The sequence below is a fragment of the Lissotriton helveticus genome, chromosome 2_1, assembly GCF_964261635.1.
Source record: "Lissotriton helveticus chromosome 2_1, aLisHel1.1, whole genome shotgun sequence".
Lineage (NCBI taxonomy): Eukaryota > Metazoa > Chordata > Amphibia > Caudata > Salamandridae > Lissotriton > Lissotriton helveticus.
In genome coordinates this window covers 44269618-44296640 of record NC_136059.1, presented here as the reverse complement: position 1 = coordinate 44296640, position 27023 = coordinate 44269618, and the positions used below count along the sequence as shown (strand labels likewise).

General features: G+C 45.7%; 1 protein-coding gene across 1 annotated transcript in view; it reads left to right on the top strand.

Moving 5' to 3' along the window:
* LOC144817690 (long-chain-fatty-acid--CoA ligase ACSBG2-like) overlaps window positions 1-27023 on the top strand; it is a 721416-nt gene that overhangs the window by 423283 nt on the left and 271110 nt on the right. The window lies entirely within an intron of this gene.

The following is a 27023-nucleotide window of genomic DNA, read 5'->3' as shown; positions in this document are numbered from 1 at the left end:
ATATAGTGTGTCCTGTTCTCCCCAATACCTGCTTCCTCCAATCGCATAAAAGCAGCGTACTTCTGTACTCTAGGCTGCTTATAATACACCAAACTGATCTGTTTGCAGCCTACTAAGGTAATGAGCACTGAGCTGTCTATTTATTGGGTAATCATCTGCAGTAGGTATCTATCTGCTCTTCTTACTGATAAATGTTAAATTTTCTTGTTTTGTGGCTTTATTTTTAAAGGTTTAGCTCAAAATGAAACATGTCTATGGTAGTCTGACTGCTTAGAATGTACTCACACTAATGAGTATCAGGTATTATGTACATATGAACATTAGAGTTTGTAATCATTTAGGGCCTGATTTAGATCTTGGTGTATGGGTTACTCCATCACAACGGTCACCGATATCCCGTCCGCTGAAATTTAAATCCCATTATATCCTATGGGATTTATATTTCGGCAGACTGGATTTCTGTTACCGTTGTTACAGAGTAACCCATCTGCCAGGATCTAAATCAGGCCCTTACCTGAGATTGGTGCAAACGCTTTAACCATTCCCCATACATGTGGCGGGAAAGTTGGGGTGCTCTCAATATGAGGGTGAATAGGCACGTCTGCTGTTTCCTGTCTTTGCTATTCCACCCAATCTCTATTACAGACACTTGTGCAATAGCAAGGAAACCTTTAAGGGGGAAACAGCTTTTACATCGCGTCTCGAACCACACTGTGCCTTAACTGTGCGGTTCGAACCACAAACTCTACCACGCAAGTCATAACAACAACTTGCCTTCAGGAAGGCATTGTTTGATTGATGTTGGACTTTAAGTCCAACCCTTTTCCTACTGTTGTGCGAACTGGATTTGGAATAGTTATTGATACTATTCCAAAGTCCAGTGCTTTCCGTAAGGCAAGTTATTGTAACGACTTGAGTGGTAAAGGAATGCGTTTGGACCGCGTTGTTAAGGCAGACTTGTTAAATGCCTGTGTGGTTCCAACATACAACCCTATAGGAGACACACTGATTGTGCAACAAATAAGAGGTAGGGGCCACAGTGCAACCCCTCTCCACGCCCCCCCCACCCCACCAGGGGTGACAGTTGGGAGGGTGTGCAGGAGGTTCAGGTACACCCCAGGCATACTGGCACAAGCAGGTGCAGTCATCCTGCCCCCGTCTGAAAGGGATCCCTGATCCTCTTGAAAGTGTGAAACTATGGCTCCATCTTTCACTGATGCTCTTTCCCTAATGTCTCTGTGAACCGGCACAGTTTGTGCTAAAATACACTTTATTGGAAGCAATTAGAGCTTGTAAACATGGACCATCCTTCAGCTTAGCCCCACAAATTAAATATTCCTAAACATTGTTCTAACAGCGAACCCTAACTCATCCCGCTGCCCCTAAATATATCTCCCAAAAGCTGTTAAGCCATCTCCCTCTCCTTCAGTGCTCAACACTTCAACATCTTTAACACTGCTTCTTCCAATCCTTATTCTTGCACCCCTTTAACATTGTTTCCAGTGTGTCCAAACTAGGTACCAGGCTATCTCCTATTCCGTCCTTCATTCCATCATTTCTCGTACTTCTCTTACCCTTTCCCACGTAGCACTCCCCCAGACTTATACTGAGCTCTCTCTTTCTGCCACCAGAGAAACTCTCAAGCTGCACTTTCTGTTCCCCATACTCTGTCCCTCTTACCTCATCAATCTTAAACCACTTTCATCGCCTTTATCAAATGCATCCTGTTCCTCAGCAAAGACAAATGCATGCCATCCTGCTGAAGTAACATGGTCCGTTTATAACATAGCTCACTGTCCCGATATTACAGGCTTTGTAAAACTTCACTATCTCTCTGTTCAACTCCTTAACAACCCTGGGGCATTTTTACTAGGGCTTAGTGTCATGCTTGCACCCCGCAACGTGGTACATGCGCAACGTAAACCTCTCAGTCATATTTATGAACCCACGCAACCCTATTTTGCATGGCTTCATAAATATGGAGTAATACAACGTAGCGCAAATCACTGCATTGCCTTACTCGGAGCAGGGGAGGCATTCCATGGGCATTGTGGTCGGTGTTCCCATTCAACTCCCATGGATTTTGCCGCATTCCCAGATTTACAAGGACTTGTAAAGGACTGGTAAACCTGAGAATTCGTCAAAATCTTACGCCCCCTCAGGTACATTCTGCAGCACACATAGAAAAAGGAAAACATGTCTATTGATTGTTTTGTGCAGGAAGGTGCCCCTTCCTGCACAAGAACAATCCTGCCTACAACACAGGAACCCTTGCGCCATGGGGCAGGGGTGCCTACGTTGGTGCTAGGCTGCCAAAGTGGTACCAGTGCAGGGGGAAAGGACAGGAATGCCCTTTCACATTATTGTAGGGCAGAGCACTAAGGAGACTTGTGGCGTTGCCCTACATCAATTCATTGTAAATGAGGCTGTAACTCTTCTGTTTTTCTAAAGGAATGCTGAACAGCTGCTGCCTTTACTATGCCTGCTCTGTGTATGATTCAAACTGGCATCTTGAGTTCCTGTTTTATTCCATGCTGTGCATTCCTCCCCTTTCCCTGTGATGTAGGGCAGTGCAACAAGGTAACTTGCTGTGCAGCCCTGCGACACAATTCCAGTAAATATGATCTCTGTTTTTTGCCTGCTGGGCTGCATGCAGCCTACACACTGTCATGGGCAGCAGCTAGGTCCACAGGACATTAGCCCTTTCCCATCTGTACGGCATGATCCTTATACCCATCTTCATCAAATCTCCTTGCTGCCAGATCTGCTCCGTCACCCCTTCTCCGCTGTCCATCGTTTCTGATGAACTCTGTCCTGGCTTGATGACCAGCCTCATCTCCCCAACATCCACATCTCTTAGAGACCACCTCCTCTTGCAGTTCTTGTTCTCTTGCAGAGCCATAAAGTTTAGATGATTGAGAAGGAGTAGTTTCTGTCCTGTAACTCCAGTTCTGTAGTAGGAGTATCTCTGTTATAGTCATAATCTAGTGAATAGTCCTGCCCATGTGCGTGGACCCCGGAGCAATCGAAAATAATCTCTTAAAGTGTCGAAAAATGCAGAACTGCACAGACACTTAAGAGAGAATTTAAAGACAGATAATGCAGCCTAAAAAGGCTACACTGTCCAGTACTTCAACTAGAAATTCCACCAAAAAAATCCACAAAACAGCAAAGCCTGTACAGATTTCCCTTGCTTTAACAGCAAAATCCCTCAGGAATGATAGAGAGAAGAACCTGGACAGACAAGCCCCATAGGCTGTCATTATGTGGCTCAGAACAGGATACTGTGCCTTTAAGAGAACTTTCCAGAACTTCACAGTATCCCAGAATGCCCTGCAGGTCCCAGTTACTTTCAGTTCTTTTTGAAGGCGTAACACGCCAGACCTGTAGCATTCCGTACATGAATATCTCTCTCCACCGGGGAGGAGGGCGGGCGCTTATGACTATAACAGAGATACCCCTACTACAGAACTGGAGTTACAGGACAGAAACTACTCCTTCTGTAGTAGGGGATCTCTGTGTATAGTCATAATCTAGTGAATAGAATGGCAAGCCCGTCCCCACACCAAAGCGGCGGTGGAGAAACGAGAAATAACACCACTATTGTGCGAACAGATTTCGCAGCGAAGCCTGCCCAACCTGAGCGTCTGCCCTGGCATCAGAGTCCAGGCAGTAATGCTTAGCAAAGGTATGGACCAACTTCCAAGTGGCCGCCTTGCAGATTTCCGCAATTGGCACGTTACGAAGCAAAGCCGTCATGGCGGCTTTGCCCCTGGTGGAATGAGCCTTAGGTTTTCCCCCTAAGGTCTTATTAGCTTGTTGGTAACACAATTGTATGCAGGACACAATCCACCGCGAGATGGACTGTTTAGAGGTAGCAAGACCCGTCCTGACTGATCCATAATTGATGAACAATTGGTCTGACCTACGAATATCTTTGGTTTTATCCAGATAAAATTTCAGCACCCTCCTAACATCCAGGGAATGCAAGGACCGTTCCGCTGGAGATGAAGGATTCTGAAAGAACGTAGGTAAAGTGATAGTCTGGTTGATATGAAAATCAGAAATAACCTTGGGAAGAAATTTAGGGTGAGTATGCATAACAACCTTAGCAGCATGAAATACAGTATAAGGTTCTTGGCAACACAACGCCTGAATTTCACTCACCCTGCGGGCCGATGTAATGGCCACGAGGAACGCCGCCTTCCAGGACAGGTGCTGCAACGAAGGCTTATGAATAGGTTCAAAAGGCTCCTTCATCAACCTGGACAGCACCACATTCAAGTCCCATGAAGGCGAAGGAAGCCTGACAGGAGGGAATACTTTCTTCAAGCCTTCCAGAAAATCTTTGATCACAGGGACCTGGAAGAAGGAAGTCTGTGAAGGGCATTTCCTGTAGGCAGTCAAAGCAGCCAGATGAACCTTAATGGAATGGACATTAAGGCCAGACTGCGCCAGATATAGCAGATATGGAAGGATGACATCCTCCTTGCATGTCGTCAGGTCATAGTTCTTAGACTTGCACCAGATGCAAAACCTCTTCCACTTGTAAGCATAAGAAGTCCTAGTGGAAGGTCGCTTAGCCTCTTTCAGTATGTCCATACAATCCTCTGGGAGATTCAGATGGCCATATTGCACTATTTCAGGAGCCATGCCGCCAAACTCAAAGACGAGAGGTTGGGGTGCACCAATCTCCCCCCGAACTTTGTGAGAAGGTCCGGTTTGCACGGCAGCTTCATGTGAGGAAGGAGAGACCGGTGAAGCAGGTCCGTGAACCACCACTGTCTGGGCCATTCCGGGGCAATCCGTATCATCCGCGCCCTGGACTGGGACAGCTTGATGAGAACCGTCGGAATCAGGGGAATGGGTGGAAAAGCGTACAGAAAGCTGTTCGACCAGTTGATCCACAACGCATTCCCCAGCGTCCCCGGCTGGTAGTACCTGGAGGCGAAGTCTCGGCATTTGCTGTTTTCGGCGGTGGCGAACAGATTTACGTCTGTAGTTCCCCACCTTGCGAAGACTTCTCCTAGTACTTCGTTGTTTATGACCCATTCGTGGTTTTCCTGAATCAGTCTGCTCAGCTCGTCTGCCTGAACATTCTGCACACCTGGTAGATGAGTGGCCGTTATCGACAGTCCTCGGGCCAGAAGCCAGTGCCAGATCGCCTGCGCCTCCTGCGACAGAGTGCGGGATCTTGAGCCCCCCTGCTTGTTGAGGTAATACATCGTAGTCGTATTGTCCGTCTGTACAAGCAGAGAGTTGGTCCGGAAGGACGGGCGAAAAGCTTTCAGCGCTAAGTGAACAGCTCTGAGTTCCAGGAAATTGATGTGGTACGTGGACTCCGTCGGAGACCACGTCCCTTGATTCTGTAAGTCTCCGGAGTGCGCCCCCCCATCCCTGGAGAGAAGCATCCGTCACGATAGTCTGTGTGGGAATGTCCTTGTGGAAGGGAACCCCTCTGAGGAGATTCTCCGCTGAACACCACCACTTCAGAGACTGAAGAGCATGCAGAGACAGTCGTATTTTGTCGTCCCAAGAACCTCTCCTCTGGTCCCACTGATCCTCTAAGCACTCCTGAAGCGGTCTCATGTGCAGCCACGCATGTGGCGTCAGGAAGATACAAGAGGCCATCGATCCCAGTAGAGAAGATACCGTCCTTACTGTCGTCGATGGAGTGGACATGAGAGCCTGAGCCTTCCGAAGGAGTGATAATCGTCGCTCCTCCGAAGGAGACACGCTTGCTGACAGCGTATCGATGGAGGCTCCCAGGTACTGAATGCACTGGACCGGAGTCGGAACAGACTTGGACATGTTGATGTGCAACCCCAGCTTGTTCAACAGAACGCACGTCTTCTGGAAGTGTGCTTGAGCTTCCGAGAAGGAGGAGGCCTTGATCAACCAATCGTCCAGGTACGGGTAGACAAACACCTTGTTCTTCCTCAGGTGTGCCGCTACCACTGCCATGCACTTCGAGAACGTCCTGGGCGCAGACTTCAGCCCGAACGGAAGTACCGTGTACTGATAGTGATTGGTGCTGACTTGAAATCGCAGGAACTTCCTGTGTTTGTGTGCAATGGGCACATGGAAGTATGCATCCTGTAGGTCTATGGCACATAGCCAGTCTCCCCGTTGCAACTGAGGATAAATCTGATGCAACGACAGCATGCGAAACTTTTCTCTGCGAATCCACTTGTTTGCCTGTCGCAAGTCCAGAATGGGCCTGAACTCGTTCTTGTCCTTCTTGCGGACCAGAAAGAACCGGGAGTACAGACCTCTTCCCCTTTGAGACAGAGGTACATCTTCTATCGGCCTTTTCCTTAACAGGATATCGGCCTCCGCTTGGAGCTCGCGCAGCTGATACTGCGAGCTGACCGGAGGAATCGATGGAGGAGGGCTGATGAACCGAAGACTGTATCCATTGCAAACAATTTTCAGCACCCACTTGTCCTGAGTAATTTTTCTCCACTCTGCCAGAAAAAATTGAACGCTTCCCCCCACCGGAGCGGGTAACGGATGAAGGGGAAGTAACCGCTCAGGGGTGAGACCCGGCCGGGCCCTTGGTTGCGGTAGAGGACTGCTGTCCACCTCTACCCCTCTGACGTTTTTGGAAGGGTCTTCGGAACTGCTGCTGTTGTTGCTGCTGCTGTTGTCCAGAAGACTGTCCTCTTCCCTTCCCCTGCGAGCCGAACCGCCGTTGGAACTGGTGGTAAGGCTTTTTGTCCTTGGGTTTCTCCAGACCCACAGCCGTCAGGGTTTCAGCCTCGGCCTTCATCCGGGCCATTTCGTCTTCGGCATGTTTTCCGAAGAGTGTGTCATCGGAAAATGGCAGATTGGCCACCCGCTGTTGCGCCTCAGGCTTGAGTGACGTAAGCCTGAGCCAAGCATGGCGGCGCTGGTTGACCCTGTGACAGTAGCCATGCGCGGCCAACAGCGCTATGTCCGCAGCGGCACTGATGGCCTGGTTGGAAACCAGCATCCCTTCCGAGTCAATTTCCAGGAAGTCCTCCCTCCTGTAGCGTGGCACAAGGTCCGCAAACTGTTCAAGGGAGTCCCATAGCGCACGGTTGTACCGCCCTAGCAAAGCCGAATCGCTGGAGGCTTTCATGGTGGTGGAAGAAGTCCCACAGGCTTTCCTACCAGCCGAATCAATCCAGCGGCTCTCTTTATCCGGTGGCACCGTGGAGGACGGGGAGGTAGAATGCAGCTTCCTGGCTGCCGTCACTATCACCGAGTCGGGCACCGGGTCCACACGTAGGAAGGCCGGGTCCGAATCAGGAGCCCGGTACTTTTTCAGGAGTCTTGAGGGAGCAGCCTTCACCACTGCCGGCATAAGGAACAGCGTTTCCGCCGGTTCGACCAGTCCTGGGACCAACGGCAGAAGAGGGCGAGACAGGTGCTTCTTGTGAAGCGTCTCGAATATCACGGACGTCGTAGGTGTAGGAGTTGTCACCGTGATACCCAACTTCGCAGCCCCCCTCAGGAGCACCTCCTGGAACGTGCCAATGTCGTCGATTGGGGACACCCTAGTCTCCGGAGAATCCGACAGGGTAGGCGAATAGGAACGGGTCCTAGATGATGCTGTCCGGGATCTGGACCTATGCCTCCTGTGGCGATGTCTAGATCTGGTGGAGGACCTGTGTCTGCTCCTCGACCTTTCTCTCTGCCTGGAGCGCGACCTCGACCTCCTAGGTCTGGGGCGTTCTGCCAGTTTCCCCGGGGCGGACGTCTTGGGCTTGGGCGGTTCCTTAGACTTAGGAGTCTTCTTGGGAGGGGTCGGAAGCCTGGGCAACGAGACAGACCTTGGCACAGGCGTCCTAGGTCCCGTTGGAAGTGGAGGCAGAGGAGGCAACGGTGGAGGGGTTGGAGCCCTCGGAGGCAGACCTCCTGGCAACGGAGGAGGAGGTGGAACAGCCGTCTTCGGGGTATACACCTCTTTTCCGGACTGAGGGGAGCCCCCCACAGTCCTAGGCCTGTCAGCACGACCCCTCGACGCTGAAGAACGGTGACCAGGCGTCGAACGTAGGTCCCTCGACGTCGAGCGCCCCTTCGGCATCGACCTTCTTCTATGCTTCGGCGTCGAACGGCCTCCATGCCTCGACGTCGAGCCCGACCATCTCGACGATGATCCTTTTTGTCTCGACGGCGATCTCTTGTGCCTCGACGGCGACCTCGACCGCCTCGACGGCGACCTCTTCGAACGCCTTGACGGCGACCTTGTCCGCCTCGACGGCGACCTCGAGCGCCTCGACGGCGACCTCGAGCACCTCGACGGCGACTTCTTCCTCGCCGGAGATCTCTTCTGCCTCGACGGCGACCTCTTCCGTTTCGACGGCGGGCTCGACGACGAGGATCCCCTCGACGACGCCGATGTTCTGTCCGTCGACGGCGATCTGCGGTGTCGCCTCGACGGCGAGCGCCGACGCCGGGCCCGTCGACGCCGATAAGTAGATGCCGAAGACGACGACGACGAAGAAATCGTCACTGGGTTCGACGGCGGCCTGTGTAAGTCCCTCGACGTCGACGGGCAACGTTTTCTCGACCCAGAGCCCTGGGGAGACCGGGAGCTGGCCGTGGACCTCCCTCTCGACGTCGTGGTCAGTGCTACTGACCCAGACAGAGAATGTGGACGTTTGCTGGACTTCCTGCCCCTGGGGAGCCCCCCAGAGGCCTCAGCATGGGCAGATGAAGCCCTTCCAGACCCACCTTGCGCCTTCAGCCTCCTTTCCTCGAGGCCCTGAAGCCTTATCTTCATTCTGTCCTTCAGGGTCCTGCCAGAGAAGCCTTGACAGATCTCACACTCCTCAGGAATATGGAAAGAGGGCAGGCAGAGGATACACACCTCATGAGGGTCTGACTTTGCCTTCTTCCTGGAGCACTCCGGGCATTTGTCAAATAATGCAGGCATATTTGACAGCAAAAGAGTGCAAAACACCAAGAAGAAAAGCCTAAAAGTACTTAGAAAGTACTCAAATCGAATTTACAGTGAAAAAACAGCAATAAACCCTTGAAAAGGGAGAGCTCAATGCTCCAGGGTCCTGCTTGCAGGAGCCGGAAAAAAGAACTGAAAGTAACTGGGACCTGCAGGGCATTCTGGGATACTGTGAAGTTCTGGAAAGTTCTCTTAAAGGCACAGTATCCTGTTCTGAGCCACATAATGGCAGCCTATGGGGCTTGTCTGTCCAGGTTCTTCTCTCTATCATTTCTGAGGGATTTTGCTGTTAAAGCAAGGGAAATCTGTACAGGCTTTGCTGTTTTGTGGATTTTTGTGGTGGAATTTCTAGTTGAAGTACTGGACAGTGTAGCCTTTTTAGGCTGCATTATCTGTCTTTAAATTCTCTCTTAAGTGTCTGTGCAGTTCTGCATTTTTCTACACTTTAAGAGATTATTTTCGATTGCTCTGGGGTCCACGCACATGGGCGGGACTATTCACTAGATTATGACTATACACAGAGATCCCCTACTACAGAAGGACCACATTCTATTGTAAGCAACTCAGAATTAACTCTCTTAGTAACTTTGCGACCCAGAATAGATTTGCACCCAATTGGACAATGGCTTCCACCACCACCTCGCTGTCTATCAGAAAGGTCACAATCCTATTAGTCATTTTCATCACAGTTTTGCAGTGAAGAGTACTGGAAAGGATCCCAGAAATGCAGTGTCATATTTTTGTCTGCTCTAGTCCTCAGCCACTGATCAACATCTCCCTTTCCAGAAAAAGGCACAAACACCAGCCCATGATGCCTGGGGCTACTACTTGGCAGCAAAGTTCAGGTGGCCTACAACATATTGTAGCTTTCTTAGTTCACACTTCTTCATGCTTCCTTTCCAACGCAAGTTACCATTAACCTGCAGATCAGAATGTTACTATGGGAATGACATGGAACACACCAGTCTCCTTCCCCATTGAGAGCGATGAACAACTACAAAACTGCACTCAGAGCTGACGGCCAACACGGGGAAGTCATATAGGAATTTGAAAGAAGATGCATAAGAGATGTCATTATAGCCACAGTTTCTCTCGGCAGATGGAGATTCTCTCAGATTTTGCGAGTGAGAGCCTTATTTATTATGAAAGAAAACACAAGACTATTGCAGCTCTATTCACGTGAATGGTAACATTCTAATGAAATGAGACATGCAGAATATTTAGGGCCTGATTTAAATCTTGGCAGTACTCCTACTGTCCCTCTGTGGTGGTGGTTTCAAGTATTCCGTCGAGTTGATGGAGTCCCGCTTGCCATATTTAGATGGGTGCTGACTAAACTGCCGACCGCATCGACAGTCTGTTTACCGGCGCATAAGCCATGAAACTCCATTTACGTGGCAGACTCCAATGACGGGTAACAGTACTCCGTCACGCTGGCATGTTTGCACTGTGCTGATTTGGATTTGCCAGAAGTGCTGGCATTGTCCTAGCTGTGGTTTCCTGATGGAGTGAGTACCTGGTCTCATGAAGACTGGTAAGTACAATTTATTTTCGTGTCAATACACATATATGAACAATAGTTACTTACCTGTAATCTGTGGTTCTCCAGTATTGGTGTCTTTCATAGATTCACATGCCTGAATCATTCCCCGTCGTCAGAGTGGGAGTCCCACGGTACATAAAAAAGCAATAATATGCCATAATAACATAAGAAAAAAACAGTAATTCCCAACCAGGAAGTAAAGTAGCCCAAGCTACAGGAGAAAAAACTTCCACACTCATAACTATCCTAGTCATTTTGTATAGCCCAAACTGAAGCCAATCAGGCGACAGCACCCACCAGAAGGTTCTCCCCAGAGGCTCAGACTCTCAGATTTTCTCGCAAGGAGTGATGGTAACAAATGTAGCCTAAGAGCCTCTGAGGGGAGGTGGGCGGGTTGCATGTGAATCTATGAAAGACACCAATACTGGAGAACCACAGATTACAGGTAAGTAACTATTGTTCTTCTCCAGTATTAGGGGTGTCTTTCATAGATTCAGATGCCTGAATCAGAGTAGATAGCAGTACATATCCGTGCTATGAAGACGCTATTTGTAGCATAAGCTTGTAAATATGAAATGCACATAATCATGAAATATATATATATATATATAATCACATCACTAGAAGCGTGAAAAATTGCAGTTATTTGTGCATGTGCAAAATAATAATAAGCATAACAAGCGTCTGACAGCAGTAAGAGGAGGAGGGAAACAGAGGCTCACCTTATTTGAAAAGATTACACAGAACTGCTTGACCCACTGAAGCATCGGTCTCGCTGGCTGCATCCAAACAGTAGTGTTTGGTGAAAGTATGCCAACTGGCCCAGGTTGCCGCTCTGCAGATGTGCTGGAGAGGGACTCCAGCGAAAAGAGCCATTGAGGAAGACACTGCTCTCGTAGAGTCGGCTCTTGGAGCTGCTTGCAAAGGTCATCCTGCTTGTGTATGGCAAAAGTCGATAGCTGCCGAGATCCATCTTGCAATTGTTTGCTTAGACACTGCTTGGCGTGTACGAATCCTACCATAGGTGATAAGCAGTTGATCAGATTTGCGTTACATAGATGTTCTTTGTAAATAGAATTTTAAACATCTCATAATGTCCAGTGTATGCAGTGCCATTTCCGCAGGGGATTGTGGATTAGGAAAAAAAGTTTTCAAAATGACAGGCTCGTTCAGGTGGAAGTCCGAAGGCACCTTAGGTATGAATTTCAGATTCGTGCGGAGCACTACTGAGTCATTTGTGAACTGCAAGAAAGGTGGATGGACTGTGAAAGCCTGAATATCACTGACTCTTCTAGAAGAAGTCTAAGCCAATAAAAGTGACAGCTTCCATGTAAAGAACTTCAAATCAGCTCTGTGGATAGGTTCAAAAGGATGGCGCATGAGTTGCGCTAACACTACATTGAGATGCCACGATGGTGGTGGACGACGTACCAGAGGGAACATTTTGAAAAGCCCTTTGAAGAATTGTTGTATAATTCTTGAAGAGTAAAGAGAAGTGGACCCATCTTGTCGGTATCTTGAAATCGCTGCTGGGAAAACCTTTAGGGTTGCATGAGACAATCCCGATTTTGCTAGATGCAAGAAAAAAGGTAAGATTTGCTCTGGCTTAGCCAAAAAAGGATGAATTCCAGCTGAACAACACCAGATACAGAAGCATTTCCACTTTAGTCTGTATGTCTTTATTGTAGCAGGTGCTCTTGCTTTGGCTAGTACGTCGTTGCAATCTGCAGGGATGTTTAGATGGGCGAATTCAAGGTACTCAGGCGCCAGTCCACTAACCTCAGAGATGTCGGATCCGGATGGTAAATCTGACCGTCCTGAATGGAGAGTATGTCCGGAGTCAGAGACAACTGAATTGGTTCGCACTTCGATAGGAGAAGGAGCTCGGTGAACCAGTATTGGTGAGGCCATCTGGGGGCAATAAGAATCAGTCGACACGGTTCTTTCTTCATCTTCCGCAGAACTCTGGGGATCAACGGTATCGGAGGAAAAGCGTAAGCATATATTTAAGACCAGTTGATCGAAAACGAATTCCCCTGGGAGTCTTTGTGGGGATGCCAACTTGCAAAAAACTGGCATTTGCTGTTCTTCCTGGTCGCAAAGAGGTCTAGATCTGGATAACCCCACTGCCGAAAAATCCAATCCACCATCCGTTGATGAAGCTCCCACTCGTGAGTGGACACTGTCGTCCTGAAGAGTGTCTGCAAGAACGTTCTCCGTTCCAGGTACATGAACCGCCAGAATATCTATTCTGTGACGTATTGCCCATGCCCATAGCTCCTGGGCTTCCTGAGACAAAAGAGCCGATCTTGTCCCTTCCTGTTTGTTGATATAATGCATGCTTGTTGTGTTGTCTGTGCGGACCAATACAGTGGCTCCTTGAATGAGTGCTCGAAATGATTTGAGGGCAAGGGAATTGGCTCTCAGCTCCAACAGATTGATGTGCCAACTTTTCTGTTGTGGGCTCTATTTGCCGCTGATTGTCAGTCCCTGAAGATGAGCTCCCCAACCTTCGAGGGATGCATCTGTGGTGATTGTAAAGCTTGGTGCATCCTGAAGGAAAGCGCAATCCTGTTGCAGATTCCTTTTTTGTGTCCACCAAAGAAGGGAACCCCGAATGCGAGGGGTGATATGGATGAGGTCCTCAAAAGAACCGGAGACCTGCAGCCATTGAAGGCTGATCTCTTCTTAAAGAGGCCTCATTCTGAGTCGGCAATTCGGTATCAAAGGAATGCAAGACTATATCATCCCCATAAAGGATTTGAACCGTTGGACTGAAACTGAGTTTTTTAAAAGAAGATTAGGCGCCATGTCATGGATTCTGTCCTGCCTCTTGTCCGACACAAAGGCTTGGAGCAGCTGGATGTCTAAGGTTGCTCCCAAAAAAGCTTGTCTTCAGGATGGTACCAACTGGGACTTGCTGACGTTGATGGAAAGACCCAGAGATTGAAAGAGAGCTAGACACTGCTGTAAATGGTTGTCTGTGTCTGCGTAAGAACTGGCCTTGATAAGGCAGTCGTCCAAATATGGAAATATTTGTATTCCCTCCAGCCGGAGGTGTGCTGCTACCGGAGCCAGGACCTTTGTAAATACCCTGGGTGCCGAGCGCAGCCCAAAGGGAAGGACCTTGAACTGATAATCTGAATCGCAGGAACTTTCGGTGACGAGGTAAGATGGGTATGTGGAAATACGCATCTTGGAGATCCAAGGTGGCCATGTAGTCTCCAGCCGATAGGAGATGCAATATTTCTTGTAGCGACAACATTCTGAACGTTAGCTTCTTCAAATATTTGTTTAGGACACGGAGATCTAGAATTGGACGCCACTCTCCGGATTTCTTCTTTATCAGAAAGAATCTGGAATAGAATCCTGTTCCTCTCAGAGTCTGAGGAACCTTCTTGATTGCTCCTTTCTTCAACATCAAATTGATTTGGGCAAACAGTTCCTTTAGATGAGCTGGAGGTGGGCCTTTTGGGGGAACGTTTGGAGGAAACTGTTTGAATTTGAGGGCATGGCCCTTGGCCACGATGTCCAAGACCCACCTGTCCGATGTTATCGATGACCATTTTGAGTAGAATTTTGATATTTGTACTCCAATTTATATTTGAGATTGGGGCAGAAGTGGTGGCAGGTGATAAAGCTCATTGTCGTTTGTCCTTTCCGCGGTAGGTCAGCCTCTTGTTGTTCTGGGAATATTTAGTGTTGCGTTGGCCGTAAGACTGGTAACGCTGGTTTCGGTAGCGTTGATTCCCCTGCCTGTAGGAAGACTGCTGAGTATATGGTAGAGGACGATCCACGTCATCTCGCCCCTCGAAAGGGCGTTTTACGAAATTGTAGGGTGCCTAGGGATTTAGCTGTTTCTGTGTCCTTTTTGATTGTCTGCAGGGCTTCTTCCACTTGCGGACCAAACAGAAACTCTCCGTCATAAGGCATGTCCAATACCTTTGCTTGCACTTCCTGGCAGAACGAAGTGGATCGTAGCCAACCTTGCCTGCGTAAGACAGCAGCTCCTGCCACTTGCCTGAACCCAGTTAAAGCCACATCAACAGCAGAGTCAATCATCTCCGCCGAGATCCTTTCACATTCCTGCAGGATTTTCAGAGCTTCAGACTTGGAGGGTTCTGGAAGCAAGTTGATATATGGCGAGATATCCGACCACATTTGCCAGTCATATCTGCCCAGGATGGCCAATGAGTTTGCAGCTCGGACCGTGGTGGCTGCCATTGTTGACACACGCTCTCAAATGGCATCCAAACGCCTGCCGTATCTATCCGGTGGGGCTGCAATTGGAGAAGAAGGGTTTCTAGATCTCTGTTGTGCAGCCTGAACGATGACCGAATCCAGCTTCGGTTGTCCTATAAGGCAAGCAGGGGACTTTTCAGGAGCCTTATATTTTTTATCAATCCTTGGCAGAGCCGGAGGTATGGAAGCCGGAGTTTTCAGAACCTAATTCCCTCCTTCCAGATGAAATCTATGATAGGTATAGACTTGGCTTGCTTCCTTGGCTGGTCTTTAAAATCATATAGAAAGCATTCCTGCTCTGTATGCTCCATGTCAATGTGAAAGCGCTGCGTAGCCCGCTCCATTAAAAGGAGGTGAATCAGAGGTAGCCGGTGGTGAAGGAGAAGGAGTTTGCACTTGGTAATCATCCCACTCCGACATCAATGAACTGTCATCGACTTCTCCTTCCTCTCTTTCTTCTTCGTCAGAAGAATGTTGTTCTTCTGGTGGATTGGACGATGCAGGTGGATGAGACCTTGGGGGTCTGAAATCAGGTCTATGCGTTTGCACCACAGGTGTAGGAGGTACAGAACCTGTTGACTCCGATGGCAGAAAACGCCTGTAATAGTCATCCAGCATGCAATGAAGGTTGGTAAGCAATGCTATAGGTACCTGAGCTGAGGAGACAGTGGTCACAGGTGAATGCACTTGCTCAGGTGAATGCTGTTCTTCTTGATCGTCTGATATTTAATGTTTAATTCGGAAGGACTTGTCGCCGTTCCAAATGTTTCCTCAATAACAGAATCCTCCTCACTGTCCTCAGAATCCAGTAACTTGTCTGGACCCTGTAGGGATTCCCTTTGTGGTGAGATGTGCAGAGGGGATAAAGGTTTTAAACTAGAACCACGCCTCTGAAGTAAAGATGGCTTTGGTGTCGACAAAAAAGCCGTAAACGGTGACCAAACTTGCAGAGTGGTACAAGAAGATAGTTGTGGTGTCGACGGGGGCCCCACCAAAGGGCTTGTTGACCTGGGTTTGGTGACAGACGTTGACGAGGTCTTCGTCGACGGTAAGTTATCATCGTCGACGGTGGTGTCTCCGTTGACGGTGGTGTCTCCGTCGACGGTGGTGTCTCCGTAGGCGATGGTGTCTTCGTCGACGATGGTGTCTTCGTCGATGATGGTGTCTTCGTCGATGGTGTGGTAGTTGTCGATGAGCTTCTTCGTCGATGAAAGAGCAAGCGTCGACGGAATCTTCTTTAGCTTGGTCATCGACGAGTCGCCGACGATGGCAGAAGAAGAAGATTCTGCCATCGACGAGAAACATAGACCATCTTCGATGACGAAGACGCTGTTGACATAATCATCTCAGGCTTAGGAGAAGAAAAGGTTACCGTAGACGTGGACGTAGCGTCGACGGAGATCTTTGTCGACGTAGGAGTCGAAGCCGGCATCGCCGACGACAGGGTCTGTTTCTGAGGTAAACCCCCAGATTCATCAATGTCCCGATTTGCGAGTCCTTAATAGCGATTATTAAGGAATCGCCATTAAGGACTTGCAAATCGGGATTCATGTAGAAATCGCAAAATATATTACGATTCCTACAGCCTCCTTATTTGCGATTATCAAATTGCTAATCGCAAATAAGGAATAACTCCCCATTCATTCCTATGGGCCTAAAGGCCCATAGGAATGAATGGGGCGTCAATCCTTATTTGCGATTAGCAATTTGCTAATCGCAAATAAGGATGCGATTTCAAGGGTGCCAGGGGTGTCCAAAGGACACCCTTTAGCACCCCTGAAATGTCAATGTAGACTGATGTTGCGCACACACATGTCCAAAGGACATGTGTGTGTGTGTGTAACATACCACGAAGTCAGCCTTCACGGTAAATAGCGGTAAGAAATAGCGAATTCGCAAATTTTCAAAGGTTCATGAATAGCATTTAAGGAATCTCTAATTGAGATTCCTTAAATGCGATCGCAATTTGAGAAATCGCAATTATTTGCGATTTTTCAAATTGCGAGTACATGACCCATTGATGAATTCCAAATGCCATTTTTGCGGGCACAAACGGCCGAATTTTGTGATTCGCATCGTTTGCGCTCGCAAAAATGCTTGATGAAGCTACCTGAAAGTCTTCTCAGAAGATGTTTGAGGCAATTTCTTGGTAGACCTTCTCGAGGGCGTATAGGAACCACTTTTCTCCTTAACAGGGGGTGTAGCCTTAGATGTGGAAGGCCTCTCTGACCCCTTAGTAGGTTGTTCCTTCCTTACAACCTTTGCCCCAGAAGAAGATAATACCTCCTCAGCAGCTCTCTTCCTAGAGGCTGAAGTAGACCCAGAGGCAATACTGCCTACCTCAGAAGCAGGATAATCAGTATCCTTGAGCTTTTGTAGCCACAAAAGCAGGCGGCCCTCTCTGTCCTTGAGGGTCTTCTGAGGGAAGGTCCTACAGATCTTGAAGTCCTTCACTTGATGTTCAGGATACAGGCAGTAGATGCACTTCTTGTGGGGATCTTCTTTAAACAGCCGGAGCTTACGACAAGAGTCACAAGGCCTGAATAAAGATTTCTTGGAAGAAGACATCTTCAAAACTAGATTACAGAAGGAAAATAGAGAAGTACTGAGCAGAGCTCAGGGAGACTCCCTTCACATGACGTGCGGTAGAAAATCTGAGAGCCTGAGCCTCTGGGGAGAACCTTCTGGTGGGTGCTGTCGCCTGATTGGCTGCAGCTTGGGCTATACAAAATGACTAGGATAGTCATGAGTGTGGAAGTTTTTTCTCCTGTAGCTTGGGCTACTTTACTTCCTGATTGGGAATTACTTTTTTCCCCTATTTTATTATGGTATATTATTGCTTTTTTATGTACCGTGGGACTCCCACTCCGACGACGGGGAATCATTCAGGCATGTGAATCTATGAAAGACACCCCTAATACTGGAGAAGTTGTGTTTGCCTCAAAAAAATATTGAGGTAATGTGTTGTGCCCCTTTTTGTTACATATTGCATGCCACACAAACAACATACACACACCATTGAATGCACACCCACAGGCACCACAAGCACAACCCCCCACAACAACCACAAAACCAATATTATTTTTAAGTGTCAATATAGGTGTGTTCAATTTACCTTGATAGGCTAGAAACTGAACACTACTGCATTACAGATAAGAAAAAATTGTATGTAAGAGCAATGCAAAAATACACAAGACTACAGCAATTGCCATCACACGATTCATAATGTCATCTATAGATGTTGCTTACTTTAGATGCCGGTGACAACTGAGTCATTTGGTATCATACTGGAGTTGGAGCTACCATAGACAATGGGGTTCAAGACAGAAACGGAATTGAAAAACAGCAAAAAAGGTAAGTTCTTACCTCATTTCCGTCAATTCCACCAATTCAAAGTAGGAGTATTCCTTCCACAGTTGCCTTAATGGGAAGCCAAATCGTGATTAGCTCAGCGGTCATCTTTGCTGGGCTCCTGCCGACAGCCACTACTTCATCAACGCCATTGATGCAGGTGAGAAATCCTTATGAAGTCAGCTGGACTCTGGCAGTCTTACATGCATAGATCGGCCAACACCAACATCTAAATTGAGCTGGCGGAACATAGAAAGAGGATTGTTTCTGTACAGGAAGGTGCCCCTTCCTGCACAAAAACAATCCTGCATGCAACATAGGCGCCCTTGCACCATGGTGCAAGGGTGCCAGTGTTAGAGCTAGATTGCCGAAACTGTGCCAGCGCAAGGGAAAGGACAGGAATGCCCCGTATTACTCAAACACGGTACATTTCTGCATTTTCCCTTTGATGCAGGGCAGCGCAGCAAGGTGCCTTGCTTGTTATTTTATGTTATGTTAAAAGGATTTTTATAGTGCACGTACACCAGGATGGTTTCATGGAGCTACTCCGATAGATAACTGTGCCCTAAGGAATTACTCATAAGCCTGTCGAAACAGCCAGGTTTTAAGGAGTCTCCTAAAACCTAGGAGATCAGTGCAAAAACGAATTTCAGAAGCAAGGGAGTTCCAGAGTTTAGGGGCTATGATAACAAACCTCGCACCACCTACACGCTTCAATTTAAAGGAGGGGGTGGAGAAGAATTGCTTGTGGGCCGAGCGCAGATTGTGTGTAGGTGCATGCCTTTTGATCAGGCTGTTCCATGAAATTTAGGACTTCTTCCATTTAGAGATTTAAAAATGAGATAGCAACCCTTGAAGGCACAATGCTGAGTAATCTGGAGCAAATGTAGCTTCCTCAGGAGCAGAGTGACATGGTGGTTCCTGGGTTGATGGAAAATCAAGTGTGTGGCTTGGTTCTGTACCAGCTGCAGACGTTTTGATAGGTATAAGGGAATGCCAAAGTACAACAAATTTGTATAGTCGATATGGGACATAACCATGGCAAGAGTCACCTGAATCAGAGCTTCCTGGGTGAGTAATCTTCGGATCTTTTTTATTTTCCTCAGCTGGAAGAAACAAGTGGAAATTACTGACCCAATCTGGGACTTCATGGTGAGGTCCTGGTTAATAGTTACCCTAAGGCTCTTGGCCGAGCTGGAGGGGGAGGGAGGTTGAAGTGAGGGCCCCGGGAATTTTTGTGAATACATCCTGTTAGAACCAACTCTGTGGTTTCCGGGTGAAGTTTTAGGTTTTAGGTGGTTGCTGTTCATCCATTCACTAATGAACAGCATAGTGGACTGAAAGGCATGGACCGAGTGGGCAGTTGCGTCCCATGGAGGGAGTTCCAGGGGGCGGAAACGCAGGGCTGGGAAGGGGCAGGGTGGGGGGGGGAGTAAACACCGGAATATGGATGATTGAAGATAAGTAAACAATGAAATGAATAAAATGAATTTCGTTGCGTGCCCTGCATTGCAAAATGCGATGCAGCACGAAGCAGTCCTCCTGCCAGGCTAGCACAGTGCCTAAAATGTTCATGTGAGCAAGCACATTGTACAGATCACACTATACAATACTAGGATCTGATGGAGGTAACACTTTTTTTCATCTCAGATGGCTTGGTTCACTTATGCTGAGACCATTTTCAATGTTAGCAATGAGGAATTATTGACATTGGCAGGGTTGGGTCTGTACCATTGTGTCATGCATCATGCTGGGACAGCAGTGACCCCTGCATGCTATGCAGTGGTGTTCCTCTGCCATGCGTTACTGACTGCATGTATCCGGAGCCCTACTTTCTAGTTTGTGTGCGGTATTCAGACAAAATATCAAGTTGCAGATATTGTGTTTAAAATATTGTGACATGGAAATATCGATGTAAAGAATAAAATATTGTGACATGGAAATATCGATGTCGAGTATATTGATGTCAAGAATATCGATTTGAAGGTAAGTAATACTGATTGTTAAAATATAGAAGCCATTAATATGTTTGCAAAAATATAGTTGTTTAAAAAATCGTTTTTTAATTAGTGTTATGTATTTTAGTATTTATTTTAAATGTATGTGATGTAATATTTTGTATAAACGTTCTTTATGTTTTTTAATGTATGTGTTACATTTTTAGTAGATATTTAATTTCATTTAATTTGGGGTTTTTTGCAGTTTCATAGTGTGTTGTGGGTTTACAGGGAAATAGGGTTGGAAGTAATTTAATTATAATAAATGAATGATTATTTTATTTAATTATGTTTATTCAATTGATATTCAATTGTGTTAATTGTGCTTTTAATTGTTGGGCTAAATTTTATGTGTGGGGTGTGAGGTTTATAGGGGTAAAGGGTGGAAAGTAATTTAATAGTTGTTAAATAATATTAATTCATTTATTATTAATTATGTTAATTGTGTAATTGTTTTTAGTCCGGGTTGTGGGGTCATAGGGGTAAAGGTGGGTGGGGAGTAATTCATTCATAATTAGTTGATAATTAATATTAATTAATAATTAATTATGTTAATTGTTTATTAAAAAATGTTAGGCACAGGTTTTGGGTTTATAGGGGTATAGGGTGTGGAGTAAATTAATTGCAATTAACTTATGATTAACTGTTATATACTATTAGTTATTTAGTTGAAAATTAAATTCAATAGTGAAATAATTCTTTTTAAGTTTAATTTTAATTGTGGGGATTATACAGGTAAAGGGTGGGACGTCAATTAAGTTAATTGATTTTTAATTTGGTTTCTAATTAATAATATTTGTTTATTTGATAATTATGTTAATTGTGCAAATACATTTTTTTATGTTTTAGATTGTAGATGTGGGTTGTGTGTTTTGTAGGGGTTTGGGATGGGAAGTAAATTAATGTTAAGCAATTAATACTTTTTTTGTAATTAATATCAATTATTAACATGATTGTAATAATAATCATGTTAAATGTGTTTATAATTTTTTGTATAATGTTATAAATGCGTATTGTGCTTTGTGGGGCTCTATAGTGGGACATACATTGATTATAATTAATTAATCATTAATACTTAATTAATCAAAATGAGTTTGTTAATTAATATTTATATTAATAGTGTAAATAATATTTTAGTTGCTGGTTCTGAGTTTTGTGGTCTTGTAGGGTGGGAAGTAACTAAACTAAATGTATGTAATAATTAATGTTTTTGTTAATAAATAATTTCCAAATACAAATATTTGTATGAAAAATATTTTTGTATTGTATTTGCAATAATATTTTTAGGTATTTGTGATATGTATTTAACATTGTAATTATTTTAGGTTTTAACATTTTTCATTATTAAATATATTTTTCATTTATTTTTCAACAGCACCCGCCGCAATGAACAATATGTATGTTGTGCATTTGCATGCACAACGTGGAAGGCACCGCACGGTGCCTGCCAACTTGTTCATGCAAATGGAGCGGGGTACCATAGGTACCCCCATGTGCACCCCCAACACCATATGGGCCCGCAACGGGCCCCACATTGCAAAGACTGCATGCCTTTCCATGGTGGCATACGAAATGCCTATTTCCGCTGCCATCTTAATATGAATGGCGGTGTCTGCAAGATATCGCCACCATATTGTTTCCTTTCCGCCGCGGTACCCCGCCATTATAGTATGGCAGGGGGTAAATGGCATGTGGACGGTGCATTATGGCGGGCGGATCGCCACTGACGTTTGGGCGGTGGCGATCCGCCCGCCATTGTAATGACCCCCTTGGTTTTTAAAATAATTTAATTTTGTTGAAGATATTGTGTTTGCTTTTAAGGTTGAACAGACTAGAGTGGGAATAGGTAAATGTTACCCCTCCGCTATCCAACACTTTCCCTACTGTTGTACTGACTGGAGTGGGAATAGTACATTTTACCGCTCCCCTTTCCAACCATTTCCCTACCGTTGCACCTATTGGAGTGGGAATAGTACATTTTTCCTCTCCACAATCCTACACTTTCCCTACTGTTGTACTGACTGGAGTGGTAATAGCACATTTTACCCCACCCCTATCCAACACTTTCTATACTGTTGTACTTATTGCAGTAGGAATAGTAAATGTTACCGTTCCGCAATCCAACACTTTCCCTACTGTTGCACTTATTGCAATAGGAATAGTAAATGTTACCGCTCCACAATAAAACACTTTCCCTACTGTTGTACAGGCTGGAGTGGGAATAGTAAATTTTACCTCTCCCCTATCCAACACTTTTCCCACTGTTGCACCTATTGAAGTGGACATAGTAAAATGTACCCCTCCGCAATCCATCACTTTCTCTACTGTAACACTTGTTGGGGTCGGAATAGTAAATGTTACCTCTCTGCAATCTAAGGGGCCAATTACGTTTGTCCGCCCGCCATCGCATAGGCAAAAGGGACTGATCGCCAAAGGTACGGCGGTCCCGCAATGCAAATTACCACACTGGCGGGCACATTCTGTATTTCTACATTGCTGCGGGCGGCAGCACCCGCCACAATGTAAAAAGACATGTTTTGCATATGTATGTACAATGTGCCACCTTGTAAATGCATATGTAGGGGGGTACTATAGGTTCTCCACACGTGCAGCACCCCACTCTCCCACCCCCCTGGGTCCTGCAACGGATCCCCACAGGCATTTACCACTTGTCTTTTTGCGGCAGAATCTCCACCAAAAAAAGACAGGCATCCACATACACATGGTAGTACCTGCAAGGCACCACCAGTATACCCCCATTGTACCATGTCCCGCAAGGCGGGTGGAAAAGGACCGGCTTGCGGGACCACGACGGACGGTCTTCACGTCCGCTGCACTACCAATCCCATTCCCACCTACATCCTGACGTGGCGGGAAAATTGAGGTTGATGGTGGGTGGTCCGCCACAGCTGGGCCGGCGGGCCTCACTGCCGGCCCGGCGGTGGCGGACGGCCCGCCATCGTAATCGGCCCGTATGACTTTCCCTACTGTTGAAGTGATTGGAGTGGGAATAGTAAATGTATCCCTTTGCACGCCAACAGTTTTGCAACTGATGTGCTAACTGGAATAGACAAAGTATATTTTACCCCTCCGCTATCCAACACTTTCCCTACTGTTGCACTTTTTGGAGTGGGAGTAGTAAATTTTACCCCTCTGCAATCCAACACTTTCCTAACTGTTGTACTGACTATTGTGGGAATAGTACATTTTACCCCACTGCTATCAAACACTTTCCTTACTGTTTCACTTATTGGAGTGGAAATAGTAATTTTTACCCCTCTGCAATCCTAAGTTGTCCCTACTGTTGTACTGACTGGAGTGGGAATAGTACATTTTATCCCTCCGCTATCCAACACTTTCCCTACTATTGTACTTATTGGAGTGGGAATAGTAAAATTTACCACTTCGCAATCCAAAACTTTTCCTACTGTTACACTCATTAGGGTGTGAATAATAAATTGTACCCCTCCGCAATCTAACACTTTCCCTACTGTTGTAGTGATTGGAGTGGGAATAGTAAATGTATCCATTCGCACTTCAACAGTTTTGCTACTATTGTAGTGGATGGAATGGGTAAAGTAAATATTACCTATCCGCAATCAAATGCTTTTACTACTGTTGCATTTATTGGAGGGAGTTTTCTAAATTTAACCAGTTTTAAAAAATTTGTGTTGTGTGACGTGGGAGTAGTAAATTGTTTTATATATGTATTTTAATAGTTTGTGTAGTTTGGTATGAATTGTAGTGGGAACAGTATATGTATTACGCTTAATATTGTATAATTTATTTTATGTTTTTATAATTTATATTATTATGTTTTTGTCCATTTAAAATTATAATATTTTTAATTATTCATATTTTTAATGTGTAAAATAATTTTTGCTAAATTTAAAAGATTTTAAGTTGTTACATTTTTTATTGATTTGTAATGCTTTATTTTTAATAGATTTTATGTTAATGGTATTAGTTTTAACATACCTATTTGTTTTTATATTGTTTTTAAATTATAATATAAATTGACATTTTTAGTTTTATAACTGTAAGTATATATATGTAAATATATAATAATTATTATATATATGTGTTTAACTTGTTTTACCTAGGTTTATTTGTTATATTTAAATTTTTATAATTAATGTTACTGTTTAATATATTTAATATGTATCATTTTATTTGATATATATTTAAAAATCGATATTTAATACCACTATATTAATGACTTTGACTTTTTTTGTTGATATATTTTGTACTTACCATTATACGTATGGGACGTCGATATTTTTGACATCGATATATTTGGTGTGGGGATATTTTGAGTGTCGATATTTTGTCAATGTACTGTGTGTGCAGAGGTCGAGGCCTGTCCCTTGACACGAGTAAGGTCCTATGACCTGGAGGAGTGCACCAAGCATGCCCTCATACAAAGGACAAATTTATAACTGTCCCTGTTATGTCTTTCGCACTAAGAGCGGTGATAGCAGCGTATTGTGTTTTTTTAATCAATAGTTGTGGCCAGACCCTTTTCTCTGTGTCCCTGAAGTAGAAGCCGACTGGCCCGCTTGTGTAAAGCTGCACTTCTATGCATTTACGCAATGCATATCTTTAACATCCCAAGTGTATGTTGAGCATGTTTGTGCAACCTGCTTGGTAAATGCAAGGTGTTCGAGAGTAAGCCACTGTAATGGAGGCTATTGGGATCCTTTTTGCATGCACCTGGTCTGGAAATTGCACAAGAGAGAGATGAGGATGTTTTCCCAGACAGTGGAAGTGTATTGCTGACATTCTTGCACCGGGCAACATCTGCAATCTTTCGTTTCTGGTCTGGTTCCCCCCAATTTTGCGAGCTCTTCACCAAGACGTGGATGTACCATGTACTAATGTAGTTGTTTACATAATGGTCAGGTGTCCCATCCTTTCGTTCAGTAATTTAAGTACTCATGCTGGCTGATTGATTCTATTCTTATTGTGCCCTGGTGTGGATTCTTACGTATTATTCCGGGACCTTGCTCCTTATATAAGCCCCTTCCTGAGGCGTGCATTCACTTTGTATTGACACAGATAATTCCCAAGATGAGATTGCTTCCTACTTTTTGCATAAAGTGGCGAAGATTGTTGGTTCCTTTTTGGATAACAAAATCATCACCCAGGATTCTGATGTACAGGCGGCGGAAGAGATCGGGGTCAGTCATGTACCCTGGACAGCTTTCAGATCTTTACTGATCTCACTTTTAACACCTTGGCGCAAAGCGTATCCTCAGGATCACCCTTTGACCCCCTGCCTCCGAAAGTGTGGAAGACCTATGGCCAAACGACCTTTCCATGGTTCCGACAGATATGCAATCAGTCCCTGGAAGAAGGCACCGTTCCGGAGGGATGGAAGCAGGCGGTAGTGACGCCCCTGATTAAGAAGCCCTCTCTGGATCCGACAAACCTGGCAAGCTTTAGACCAATATCCCTGCCACATCATCACAACTGAGGCAAGGGGTACTTAGTTTTGGTGCACCAACAACAAGCAAGAAAATCAGACAGTCCTTTCTCAGGTTAACCGCTAACTGTCAAAGGGCCAATGATAACAGCTGCATCAGGCCCCTACTGGATCACCAGGAATAGCTTGCATTTCAAGGGACTCAAGACATCAGATGAGGACGCAGGAGATACAGCACCCAAGAGCAACGCAACACATGACAAAGAGAAATTATGGACAGCAAGGGAACGATACCCCACAACAGCAAGAAACAAGAAGAGGTACCAAACGAAGGGACTGAAGGGTTGTGCCCAACGAGAGTAAGCAGAAGACCATAAAGACTTATTGAGGAAATATAGTGGTGGGGTCAGCAACCCCTATCATCTCTCTCTCTCTTTATCTCTCTATCTTGCTTTTATTTCTTTCCTCAAAAGGGTGAGATATCGTGACCTGGGGCAGAGAGCACTAGGACCATGCACCCCAGTCATGGGAGGGGTCAGCAACCGGACACCACTTCCAGTCAGGGACTGACACTCTCGCAAATGCGAGATCTATTGCATTGCAAATGCTTGGTTTTTTTATGCTGTGGTATTTGCACTAGACTGTGCTTTGAAGCATGTTTACCCAAGTAATGACATAGACTTAAAAGGGTCATATGCGATCCTGTTCTATCAAGATGAACTTTAGTAGAAGCACCTGCTGACTCAGACCAGAAATTCCACTTCACCAGATGCCCCTCTGGGACTGATCCAGCAGGTATTCATTCTCTTGTCATTCCCTCAGACTGTGTTTTGGGGCCCTTTTCATCACAGGGTCTGGGAAGTCTGAAGATTCAACATCTTTGGAAGAGGTTTTTTTCAGTGGCAACTTAGGGCCGGATATCTTGGCAGACTGGTTGCTCCATCACGATAGTGACAGATATCCCACACTCAGAAATATAAATTCCATATTATCCAATGGGATTTATATTTCGACGGACGGAATATATGTCACCGTTGTGACGGAGTAACCCGTCTGCCTAGATCTAAATCTGCAACTCAATCTTTTGGATACTGGGGACGCTCAACCTTGTGTAAACAATGCAAACGAATCAGGAGGGGTTCTTCTCCCAAAGCACGTGCAGGTGGTGCTCAGAGGCAGTTAAAGAAGGATTGCTTTGTGTATGCAAAGCATTTATGAGATAAAGAATTAAATTAGTGATGACAGAGTACACTTTTCAGATGTAAAATTGCAGTTTATGCAATCAGATAGAGGCAGAAGGACACACTCAAACAGCCAATAGCAAGTTGGTGTTTCATACAACATCCTGAAAGTGGGTCTAAAATGTGATTGACAATATCTGGAGGTTCCAGAGCCAAAGAGACAATCGCTCAGGAGGTTGACCCAAAGCCCCTTTCTGTTTGCTCAGAGTGTATTTTTAATAGAATATGTTCGTTACGAATGGTGCAAGAACCATTACTCATAAAATCTTTAGAAAGGTTGTAATGGGAAAGGTCA